Source organism: Sus scrofa, chromosome 3 (assembly GCF_054392235.1).
Source record: "Sus scrofa isolate SSC_HxYL_T2T_F1_AM1 chromosome 3, Sscrofa_HxYL_maternal_Yorkshire_Landrace_v2.0, whole genome shotgun sequence".
Lineage (NCBI taxonomy): Eukaryota > Metazoa > Chordata > Mammalia > Artiodactyla > Suidae > Sus > Sus scrofa.
Window position 1 is genome coordinate 135987185 of NC_139385.1, and position 12867 is coordinate 136000051.

At 35.5% G+C, this 12867-nt stretch overlaps 1 long non-coding RNA gene across 4 annotated transcripts in view; it reads left to right on the top strand.

Moving 5' to 3' along the window:
- Positions 1–12867, top strand: part of LOC146404954 (uncharacterized) — a 621252-nt gene that overhangs the window by 385086 nt on the left and 223299 nt on the right. The gene's annotated exons all lie outside the window — the stretch shown is intronic.

Genomic DNA, 12867 nt, shown 5'->3' on the forward strand with positions numbered 1-12867 from the left:
ATTTGAGATGAAAGAGGGTTTGCTAATCTTTTCCAACATCACAAAACAACCAGGTAGGTAGACTTCCTTTAAATACTTTGCTCAACTGCTTGCTAAGTACATTGGCAACGTATACCAACAAAACTTATAAGTATGTTAAAATATGGAAAGTATCACCAAAATAACCCTTTGGGATCACTTATTACTACTTGATTTTGTTGAAGTTCTATTGATCTAGGGCATTTTTCACTGTGCCTCGCAGTGTGTTCATTCATTCACTCGGCAAATATGCTAAGGACAAGTTCTATACTAGTAAAAAGATGAGTTCAGAATATGCCTCTAGCATGGAAGGACTGATATTACAAGATTCCACAATTGTGAAGAGCTCTGAAACAAATCACATGGCTATTTCAGAGGATGTGGTAAGGAATTCTGGAGAGTGAGGTCAGAGTCCTTTGAGGAAGTAGTTTAATCTGACATCCAAAGGATGAGTAATAATGAATTACGTAAAAGAAAAAGAGACTGACATTCCAGACATAGAGGATATTGTGTATCAGGCTCATATGACAGGAACACAATGGATGAAAACCAACAGGTATAGTAGACAACTCCAGATGTTTAGGTTATCATAACTATAGTTACTATGTCCAAACAGTTTTTAAAATCTGGCTGCAATAGTGCAAAAGATGTTAAATTAACTCTCCCACTTTTAACAGCTGTGAATCTGGACAAGGCACAGTAGAAAGTGCCTAGCTTGATCTTTAAAGGAACATACAAGATAAATTCAAAGTACATCCTAGATTTCTGCCAGCATGCATATTCCAAACCATTGCCCTTGGAAGGAGAGCTAAAACACAATGCAAGCATCTCCTGGGCCAGAGCTATAGACGTCAATGCTCGGGGCTAGTAAGCTGGCTGGAATTTGGGGGGACAAAATTGAGCACAGGGAAATTAGAAGCTTCAAAACCTTGCCTAGGAATTCTTTAGAGTCTTTGAACAAATGCTGAGATGTTCAAGGCCCTTCCTGGTCATGTCAAATTTATTACTATTATATCTTAAATGAGAAATGTAAAGAAAATCTGTGTGCTTTAAGCAAAAGACATGGCACAATGAATTAATTAGTTAATTAATTAAACATAAACCCTGGTTTTTTAATTGCTTTTAAAAGCTTTATTATTTAACTTTACACATTTAGTGTTTTTTTTTTAATTAAAGTATAGTTGATTTACAATGTTGTGGCAATTTTTGCTATACAGAAAACTGACCCATTAAAAAGTGACATCCTTTTTTTCTCATATTATCTTCCGTCATGTTCTGTCTCAAGAGATTGGATACAGTTCCCTGATATATACAGTAGGCCTCATTGCTTATCCATTCTAAATGTGATAGTTTGCATCTACTCACCCCAAACTCCCAGTCCATCCCTTTCCCTCCCATTCTGCCTTGGCAACCACAAGCCTGTTTACTATGTCTGTAAGTCTGTTTCTATTTTGTGGATAGGTTCATTCGTGCCATATTTTAGATTCTACATATAAATGATATCACATGGTATTTGACTTTCTCTTTGTAACCTACTTCACTTAGTATTATGAGAATCTCTAGTTGCATCTGTGTTGCTGCAAATGACATTTTTTTTTCTTTTTATGGCTCAGTAGTATTTCATTGTATATATGTACCACATTTTCTTGGTCCATTCACCTCTTTGGACATTTAGGTTGCTTCCATGTCTTGACTATTGTGAGCAGTGCTTCTATGAACATAGGGGTGTGTAAATATATCTTGCCACTCCCTTCTAGCTTGCAGATTTTATGATGAAAGATCAATTGTTAGCCTTATGAGGATTCTCATATGTTATGTGTTGCCTTTCCCTTGTGGCTTTTAATATTTTTTTCTTTGTATTTAATATTTGTCGGTTTGATTAATATATGTCTCATGGTGTTTCTCCTTGGGTTTATCCTGTAAGAGATTCTCTGTGCTCCCTCAACTTGAGTGTTTCCTTTCCCATATTAGGGAAGTTTTCAGCTATAATCTCTTCAAATATTTTGTCTGGCCCTCTCTTTTCTTCTTCTGGAACCCCTATTATGTGAATGTTGGTACTTTAATGTTGTCCCAGAGGTCTCTTAGACTATCCTGTTTTGTTGCTTCTTTAGCTACATTATTGTCTGTGGCAGTGATTTCTGTCACTCTTTCTTCCACCTCTCTTATTCATTTTTCTGCATCCATTGTCCTGCTATTGATTCTGTCTAGGGTATTTTTAATTTCAGATATTATGCTAGTCATCTTAGTTTTCCTGTTCATTAAATCTTCTAGCTCTTGGTTAAACATTTCTTGTAACGTCTAGGTCAATGCCTGCATTCTTTTTCCACTATCTTGGATCATCTTTATGTTATCACTGAATTTTTTACAGGTTGATTGCCTATCTCCACTTCATTCAGCTGCTTTTGTGTGTTTTTATCTTGTTCCTTTTCCTGAAAGCGATTTCTTTGTTGTCTCATATTGTCTAACTTTCTATGTTTGGGGTCTCCTTGACAGCAGGTGTGTGGATGCAGCACCTGGTGCCTAGTCCTGGAGTTCTCAGGGGTGGTGGAGGTTCACCTGTATCCAGAGCATATGATGGAAGCAATGGTATCATGCTATCTCTCCTGGAGCCAGATGGCTGGTAGGAATGGGTTCCATGAGGGAATTGGTGGTGGATAGGAAATGATCCTATAGCTGGCATATTCAGGACCGCTCTCTCTAGCCATGGGGACAGACACTGTTCCCTTGGTCTCTCCCTTTGCTGGATGGGGGAGCTTTCTGTGCCATTCCTCAGGTCACTGCCTTAGCTGGGATGCTCGCTAGAGCAGTCTCTGTAGCCTCAAGAGTGGGGACTGCTCCCCAGCTGTTGCAAGGCAGCATCTTCTCGTGCCGTAGCTCCTGGAGCTGGAACAGGTGGTGTCCTGTATACCGAGAGCAACACAGGGAACAAGGCTGTAGTGGTGGACACCCCCTTCCTCCAGCACCCCAAACAATGGTGCCTGGCCTCCAAGGCAGTCCGGTTTCTTCAGCTTACTTCCTCAAAAGTGACTGCCCTAGACTCTAGTCCTTCCAGGCTCTTTCTGCACAGCCAACTCCAGTATTTTTTTTACCCTTCATCCAGCCCCAGCTCTCTCTCAGTCTAGTCTCCAGAGCCTTTCTCTCTCTTTTTCTTTTTTCTTTTGTCCAACCTGGTTTTGTGAAGATTTTTTTTTCCTCTATCAGAAACCTGAGTTCTTTCACCAGCATTCAGCAGATATTCTATGTGAATTGTTCCACATGTAGATATATTTTGATGCATTTGTAGGAGTAGGTGGCTTCACATTCTACTACTCCACCATCTTCTCTCAATCCTCCACAAACTCTGTTTTAATATCTTTATTGAAGCCTAATGCATTAGTAGACTAAAGCATTCACTGCTCAGTTTTCATGAGAAAGCCTTAAACTTCAGATCCCTAAAAGTAGTCTCATTAGGTGAATACAGCTGGAAAAAAAAAACAAAAACAAAAACAAAAACAAAAAAAACGAATTCATAAGGTTGCAGTGTGTTCAGTTTACAGAGAATATTTAATCTCTGTAGACATTTAAGAGCACATCACCATCCCCAAGGGCTTTGTTACATATCCAGAAATTCCCCCTTTCTTCTCATGACTATTAATGACTTTTCATAACTAAAAGAAAAATTTCTTAGATTTCTATCCTCCCTCAGACCTGACCCCAGCCTGCCATTCAGGCCTCTGTCTCTGATGCCTTGGACCTCATACCTAAAAATATTGTTGCAAAAAAATTAATTCTTACTTATGACTGGCTTTGCATAACTTAAATTTAAAATGTCCTTTCTCTGCTTGACCCTTGCCTTCCTATAAAACCAACCAACCAAGCAAACAAACAAAAAGATGTATCCTTCAGAGCTCAGTTTGTGGTACTTTTCCCGAAGTTCTTAGCTAGAATCTCCATAATATTCTATGAAACCCCTCTTCATAATATTATCCTCATAATATTTTCTTAAAAAATTACTCCATCCTTGAAATGAGTGGGAGGCTTAAACTTTCCAAACTTGTTTTATATCTATGTTTACTTCGAAAGTTGCATTTTGATCTGCGTCACAACTCATTTGAGATTTGCTATTTATCATATCCTGGCATCTCAGTCAAAACTCTCCATTTAACATTCTGTCACATAATTATCCCAGAGAGGATAATATATCCTTCTATGTGCCCCTTTTTTCCCACCAGACCATAGGCTGGGACTGTGTCTCAATCATCTTTGTTTTCATTCAGATTATCACTTGTTTATCACTGTCCTAGAAAGGCCTCTCCTGACCATCCTATTCAGTGTAGCATCCCAGGCCACTTACCAGTCTGCTCCTTTTCAGTATCAGGTAGGGATAAAGATACCATCTCATTGTGGAATAAAACTGTCATAAAGCAGGGTTATTTACATTTGTTCTTATTGGTATTTCTAGCCCCTTCTAGTTCCTAGCATAAATTACTAAATCAATAAATGTGTGTTGAAAGAAAAACACAAATAAATAGATAAATGGTTATAGAAACAAAAAACAAGAAAAATGGGTACATACATAAATATTTTTGGTTAATAAATGTTTAATAAAATTCGTTGAATGAATATTTTAGAATCCCTGTGATAATTGTATTCAGAAGTAATAGTGTAAGGAAATTTATTATTAGGAAACAAAGAAAAAAGGTAAAATTTTAAGCATGAAAAAAATCACATTTTCTAGCCTGTCATACTTTTCATTGAAAAACTTCTATCAAAAATTGATTTATTTTACTAAAATTTTACTATGTAGCCAATAATGTATGTTTCTCTATTTTTCACATAATGGTATTATAAGATAGGCATTTGTAATTTCTTAATGGATGGTGATAGCAATAATAAATATAGATAACATTATTGATTATTGAACTGCATGTCAGGCTCTCTTTTGATTGATTTCCATTAATTTCTTTCATCTTCATAACGCAGTAGTCTAGATATTGTCTTGCACTTGACAGGTACATAAACTGGAGCTCGGAAAAATTATACAACTTGATTAAATTCCAAAGGTAGCAAATCCCCATTTATTATCCTGATTTTCTCTCCTAACTCCAAAATCTCTGTTTTTTCTACTACAGTAATTTGTACTTCAACATATATGGTAGAGTAGTTGCAGTTGTACATTTGTGGGGGAAAAAATGTTCCTCTACACTTCTGAGGCTACTTCATATTCTCTCCATGATATTTAACAAACAGTTTTATTAGAAAAGGCAGCGTCAGTGCATGACTTTGTTAATTTATATACTGCTTACTCATTTCATTTGAAGCTGCCACTTAATAAGCATTCTAATTAGAAATATCAAAAAATAACTTGTCAAAATCATAAACTAGTCAGGCATAGATAGAAGCTTCTGATTTCACTCAGAACCTTACCGTGTTTCCAATGGTTTGAGCAAACAAAGCACAATTTAGTTGATTAAAGTTAACATGTGAATGTGAAAATATGAAACAGTGTAATACAAATAAAACCAGTGTCAAACTTAATCTTGAATATGTGGGAATAGAGAGAAAAGATACAAGTTAATACAATTTATATAGGTTATATAAATAAGTTATAAAAAATACTTCTCTCATCTCTTGAGTTATTACAATGTGTGATTAGTGTGTAACCAGATGTGAATAAAATATTCTTTTGAAAATACTCCTGAAAGATTGTTATTCTTTAGTCTCTATCATTATGCTGTAGAGCAGGAAATAATGGGAGGAAAATATACTTTCTATTCAAATAAGTTTCTTTACTTTTAAATATGATAATATCATGAATAATAGTCCCTCCATTGTACTAGTCTGACTAAAACAAGGCTTTTTCATTTCCTGGCTTATTCCTAACCAAAAGTCAAAATAACAGCTTTTTAAAAAAAATCATTTTATACATAAACAGAAAAATTCCAATACAACTCTTAACTGCCACCATAGATAGATTTTTTTGGTATTAAATTGCTTTATGCATCCATATATTATATTTGTACAATAAAATATATTATTTATGTATTCATGTATTCAGTAAGTATGAATTTAGTTCCTACAATGCACCAGGCACTTGTCTAAGCGCTGATAATTCATTGATTCATAAAATAAATTAAGCCTCAACACTTGAGGGGTTTTCATTCTGGTTGGAGAAAAGAGAAAATAAATACACAAATGAACATAAAAAGAAGCATTAATAAATGCAGTAAAAATAGAGAAGATAGAAATGGTATTGTTACAGAAAGTGGCAGATACAGATTTTTGGACCTCTACAAAGGGGAGATACACACATACACACAGATACACATAAATTGTCCCCTAGATATCACCGTGCAAAAATCTAGAAGAGGTTTTGAAGATAAATATTAAAGTGTGAAGTACCTGAGGTGGGAGACAACTTATATGTTTAAGAGTCAAAGTGATCCAGTGCGGCTTGACCGCCGTGAATGGGTAGATAAAAGGAACAGAATTAAGTAAAGAGTACTTTATTAACTATGGTTAAAAAAAAATATGTATATATATATATATTATATTTAAAGGAGGATAAAAAAGGGGAGTGGGGAGTGGTGTAATCTTATTAATGTTGCTGGGTTGAACTAAGTCTATAGCAATTAAAATGGTGACATGGCAAAAAGAAATCTATATTTTGGAGACAGAGGCTTTGGAATTTATTGATGGATTTGATGTGACGGTTAAAGAAAGAAAGAAATCAAGGATGACACTTAGGCTTTTGGTTTAATATCTGTGTGAATGGTGGTTCAATTTTTTGCAGGCCAAAGAATCAATAGTTCTGTTATGGTCAGAATAATCCTGAAAAGGCTAATAGATGAGATTTCAAGTAGCTAGTTGATATAATGGGGCAGAGAGAAGAATCTGGGCTCTGGAAACATACGCTTGAGCCATCAGTATATAAATAGTACTTAAAGTAAGTGTGCTGCAAAAGGTCACTTGGGAGGAAGAGTCTAAAAGGAAAATAAAAGAGGAGGAGACTAAGTGCATAGATCTGGAGCACTCCAACATTTAAAGATCTGGTAGGAAGACTTCCCTCTTCTGCCCACAAAGGATTAACTTGTAGCAATTGATACCCATCCATAAATAACTAGAAAGTTGTATAAAATGTGCAAAACAACTCTTTTCAGATATTGCAATATAGGCAGTGTCTAACTTCAATGTGACCCCTAAGAAAAAGGGAAATCAATGACTTAAACCCCACAATTTCCCCAGTACTACCTGGAAACAGTTTCTAGGCTCCTGAATAGGGAGGGGAACTCAAACAAAGCCCAGAAATCCTGCTAAATTGAGGAGATAGAGATTGGATTTCAGAGAGATAGGCAGCTAGAATTTGTGGAGCTGAGTACTGGAGTGAAGAGTGTTTCAGAAAGAACTCCGTAAGTCTGTAGAAGGGTCTCCTTGAGACCTTGGCTGAATGTCATGACCTACACATGCATGAGGTGAAATTCCATGAGAGTGGGGAAAAGAACTGCCAGAATGTAGTAAGCCACAAATTCCTAGAACTCACAGCAGGTTGTAAATATTCATCTTCCCACCAGCCAACAGGAAAGACCTTGCTATCCAAAGATACCAGAAGGGCATCTCATTAGCAGTTATCCTAACAAACCTTAAAAGAAAATCTGAAAGTGATCCAACTAATCACAAATCACTTAATATTATGACAGATAAAGCCTTACACCAAAATCCAGCACCCAACAACATGAAATTACTATATTTAGCATGCTATCAAGAATTACCAGCCATGGAAAGAGACAGGAGAACATGACACACTATCTGAATAAATGTGACATATAGAAATAGATCTGGAAATGTCAAAAGCAGTGAAATTAAACCACAAAGCACCTGTTATTAATGAAGCACCCTATCAAGAATACATAGAAAACATGAACATGAAAAGAAAACAAATGGGCACTATAAAAAGGTTGAAATTTAATTAGTAAAAAAAAAGGAGAATGTGATATCTGAAATTTAAAATATCTCAAATGAAATTAATAGCAGAATAGGTTCCCCATAAGAAATATTAGCAAACTGAAAACATTACTACAGAACCAACCCAAATAAGGTACAAAAATAAAAGAAAAAAGACTGAAAAAGAAAATAAGAGGGCATTGGATACCTGTGGGAAAATATCATGTAATACAATATACATAAAATTGGTGTCTCAAACAATAGAAGTGGAAAATTATTTGAAGAAATAATGGACAATTTTTCCAAATATGATTAAAAAATAAAACCCAAATATCTAAGAAACTCAGTGAACTTTAAGAGAAGATATTTAAAAATCACATCAAAGCTCATAACAGTAAAATTTCTTAAAACTAGTGATAAATTATATATATGCATTATGTACAAAGGACTAAATATGACTTTTTCAGAATTCTTTCAGTAGGCTTGTTTTCATAAGCAAGCAAACCACAAGAAAATAGAGAGATATCTTTAGATTCTTAAAAATAAAAACAAAAGCTTACAAACTACACTTTTAGAGAATGTCTTCCCAAATTGAAGGAACAATTAAAAGTTTTTCAGACCAGTAAAAGGTAATATAATTAACTTGAACTAAAAAAAAAATTTTTAATGAAACTTACAAAAGATAAAAATGTATGCCTGAGTGAAATGTGACACTTTGAAGCAGAGTTGAGGCTTCTGTAGGTAAGAGAGGCAGGAGAGTTGAGACGGAAAGGGACCAATTGTAGTGCAAAGCTAAAGGTTCCAAGTCAGGAGAAGAGACGAGTGATGGCCTGAGAAGGGGATGATACTTTAACAAAATCAAATAAAACTTTACAGGAATAAATGTCTCAGGTCATTAAATTGATAGATTAGTATAACTAGAATAAGGGACTGTGGATGCTAATAACAGTCATAGTGTGATGCTTGAAATCAGGAGTTTGGAGTGTTACAGATCTGGCTCCAGGTTATGGCAACTGAAATGTATGGCGGAAGGGAGCTACAAGGAAGAGGTCTTCGGGCTGATACCAGAGGTTGACTGGGTCACCCACATAAATGACTTAATCATGTCAGACTCAATGCTATCTTCGCATATATATTTTTTAGGATTCCAGAATGTATTCATCTTATAACTGAAAGTGTCTACTGAATTTGTTTGAATCCCATATTTAAAACCAAAGATTTCAAACCATCATTCAACACAAGCCAAACCTCCTGAGCTCACTTTCTATTCCACTTCCCAAGACATCTTTTCACACTTACTTCACATTCCTCAAATAGTCAGCAGCTCTCCGCGTCTGTTAATGACTTTGCTTTGAATTTGTAGAGAAAGTAGCCAAGATCCCATTAAGATAACTTCTTATAACTGAAAGTTTATATTCTAGGATCAGTATCTCTGAGTTATTATTACATTTTTTATTAAAGCAGAGTTGATTTACAATGTTGTACCAATTTCTGCTGTGCAGCAAAGTGACCCGGTCATATATATATATATGGATCCCCTCATATATATAGTAGTACCTCACTGCTTATCCATTCTAAATATAATAGTCTGCATCTACTAACCCCAAACTTCCAGGTCACCCCACTGTTTTTAAACTTAAATATAAATGATAAGCTGGAAGAAGATGTTTATAGCCTGTGTCACGATATAGAGCTAATGCTCCTAATGTAAAAGCAATTTTTTAAAAAGGAGGAGAAAGTAATTCCCATTCTTAACAAGCACATTCCATCTTGGCTCTCCCATCGAATACAACTATAAAACCTGGGTAGAAGAAATAGAACAAATATTTCAGGGCTCTAAAGAGTAAATAGAAATAGGAACATTGGGAGTAAAACAAGAATTCTGAACTTTAGATTGACTTGTGTTTCCCCCAAATTCATATACTGAAGGCCTGAATTCCAAAGGGACTGTATTTGGAGACAGGCTCTTAAGGAGGTAATTAAATGTAAAAAGGTCCTTTAAGGACCTGATAAGGGTGAGATCCTAATCCAACACAGGAGTGAGTCCACAGAGAAAAGGCTATGTGAGGGCACAGCAAGGAGACAGGATCTGAAAGCCAAGGAGAGAGGCCTCATCTGAAGTCAACTCTGCCCACACTTGATCTTGATCTTACAGCATCCAGACCCGTGAGAAATAAATGCCTGTTTTTTAAGCCACCCTGGCATATGGTGTTCTGTTATGGTAGCCTGAGAAGCAACTACCAAACCAGGATAAATAATCCAAAATGTGATTATGAAAAATCTGGAAAATTCCAACTTGCAGGGGAAAAGAAAATCAACAGATACTAACATTGAGATGACACAGATGTTGGGATTTTGCGATAAAATGTTAAACCAACCATTATGCAAGGGCTCCAATAAGCAATGGGAAATAGTCTTGAAATAAATTCATTTTAGTAATAAAAAATAATGAACTCACAGGATGGTCTCAAGAGCAGAATGGAGATGAAAGATGGAAGAGTCTGTGACTGTGAATAAAAATAAAGAGAAATTATTCAATATGAGTTTTAAAAAAGAGAGAAAAAGACAAGATAAAGAAATAAGCCTATTCTCAACAATTATATACCTCCAAATCCAACAATGCACATATTTCTAAAGGCCTCTGTCAAGCGTAACATGACAAAAGCTGCATAGTTAGAATCAAGCATGACAGTAGGCTCAGTGTGTTTAAACCATTGTAGAGCAAAGATAGAGAATATTGGACATAATTGCTCAGATTGGCTTTTGCAGTTTTTATTATATGGATCCCACAAAATAAATTATAAATGGAAAAAGTAACCTTGTTGCTTTAACCATTACTATACAATTAGGGAATATCTTAAATTTGAAAGGGCTTATTATTTAAAAAAAAAAGAATCTTTCACCAAATAGCAACAACAGTCACCAAACTATAGTCAAGTTAGTTTTCAATATTATTTGCAAAATCAAGATTTTTTTCACATTGTCAAAGAGATTATAAATCACAATGAAACTCTCTGAAGGAAAAAAAAAGTGTGTCATATTAAAGCACAGATTCTTTTCAATACTTAAGACCAGAGGCCATAGGAAGTCTAAGTTGCTATAACCTTGTTTGAAAAAGGAAAGCCAGGCCAGGTTAAAAGAGAGAAAAATGCTGTCAAATTTCACAGAAATGAGGAGGCCCCAGAAATACAGAGAGGGACATACCAGTCCTTGATTTGTAATTTAATCAAAGCTAAGTTTTAATTAAATTTATTCTCTCTGGCCATCCTGAAATATACCTGATATCCTCTTACTTTGCTGACCAACATCGTATAACCAACATCGCGTAGAGTATCCATTAAAGTAAGAATATAGTCTACAACTCGGACATTTTAAAAGAGGATTAATTTAAGGAGTATTAGCATATGTAAAATACCAAAATTAGAGTTATTTCTTTTCAAAGTAGTACACGATGTGCTAAAATTTAAAAATGCAGATGAGCCCTTGACGAACAGGAGCGCTCTCTACCGCAAAATCCTCCTCATCCTCTTTCTCGTTGGAAAACTTTTAAAAATTTTTAATGGCTACCTCCGCAAATATAAAAAAGATTTATCTCCATCTTAGGTTGAAAATTTTAGCTCTTTTATAGTTCCTGTTTATTTTAAACTCAACTTTTTTCCAACAAGATAGGTTTCTTTTAGTTTTGTTTTCACTCACTTTGTACTCATGTTTGTTTATAGTACCATTCTAGCAATTATTCAATAATTGCTATTTTTATTAGTTGTTTTCCTATTATTCATACGTGGTAATTATTTTAACTGGCTATTTGGAAATAATTTGAAATATATGGAGTTTGGAAGAATATCACAAAAAACATCTATGTGCCCTGTATTAGTCTATTTGGGCTTTATAGTAAAATGCCACAGATGGGATAACATAAACAACAGAAATTTAATTCTCACAATTCTGGAGACTGGGAAGTCCAAGGTCAAGGCAGTGGCAAAGCGGTAGGGTTGGTCAGGACCCTCTTCACAGCCAGAACCTTTTTGCTGTGTCCTTTGAGGTGGAAGGAGCTAGGGACTTTTGTGGGGCTTCTCTGGTAAGAATACTAACCCCATTTATGAAGGCTCCACTCTGATGACCTAAGCACCTCCCAATGTCCCCACTTCCACATACCATCATCTCTGGAGGTTAAAATTTCAACATATAATTTTGGGGAGCACACAAGCATTCAAATCATAAAACCCCCTATTTCCAGTATCTTTTGTTGGTAACATTTTACCCCATTTCCCTTACCACTTGCTATCAACACTGTCTCTCAACACTTATTTATCACTTAATTTTTTCTTCTGAGCCATGTGAGAGTAACATGCATACATCAAAGTCCTTTACCCCCAAACAGTTCAGTGTTATTAACTAAGAACAAGAGTCCTCTACATAACAACAGCATAGTTTTCAATAGTAATAAATTTAACATCTAAGCACTATTTGTATCAAATATGCTATTTATATTCCAATTGTAGTAATGATTTTTCTTAATTTTAGTTTTCTACAAACTTGAGCAAAATATTTATTTAAATTTATCTCTCTTTTTTTTTTTTTTTTTTCCTTGCCTTTGTAGGGCCACACCCACTGCATATGGAAGTTCCCAGGCTAGGGGGTCTAATCAGAGCTGTAGCTGCTGGCCTATGCCACAGCCATAGTAATGTGGGATCTGAACTGTGTCTGTGACCTACACCACAGCTAATGGCAACACTGGATCCTTAACCTACTGAGCGGGGCCAGGAATCAAACCCACGTCCTCGTGGATACTAGTTGGGTTGGTTACCACTGAGCCACGATGGGAACTCCTATTTTCAATCTCTTTAAAATATTAATACAAGTGCTGGCAATGTGTAAAGAGAAGTGGATGAACTACACTGGAAGTTTGAATTATGGCAACACTTTTGG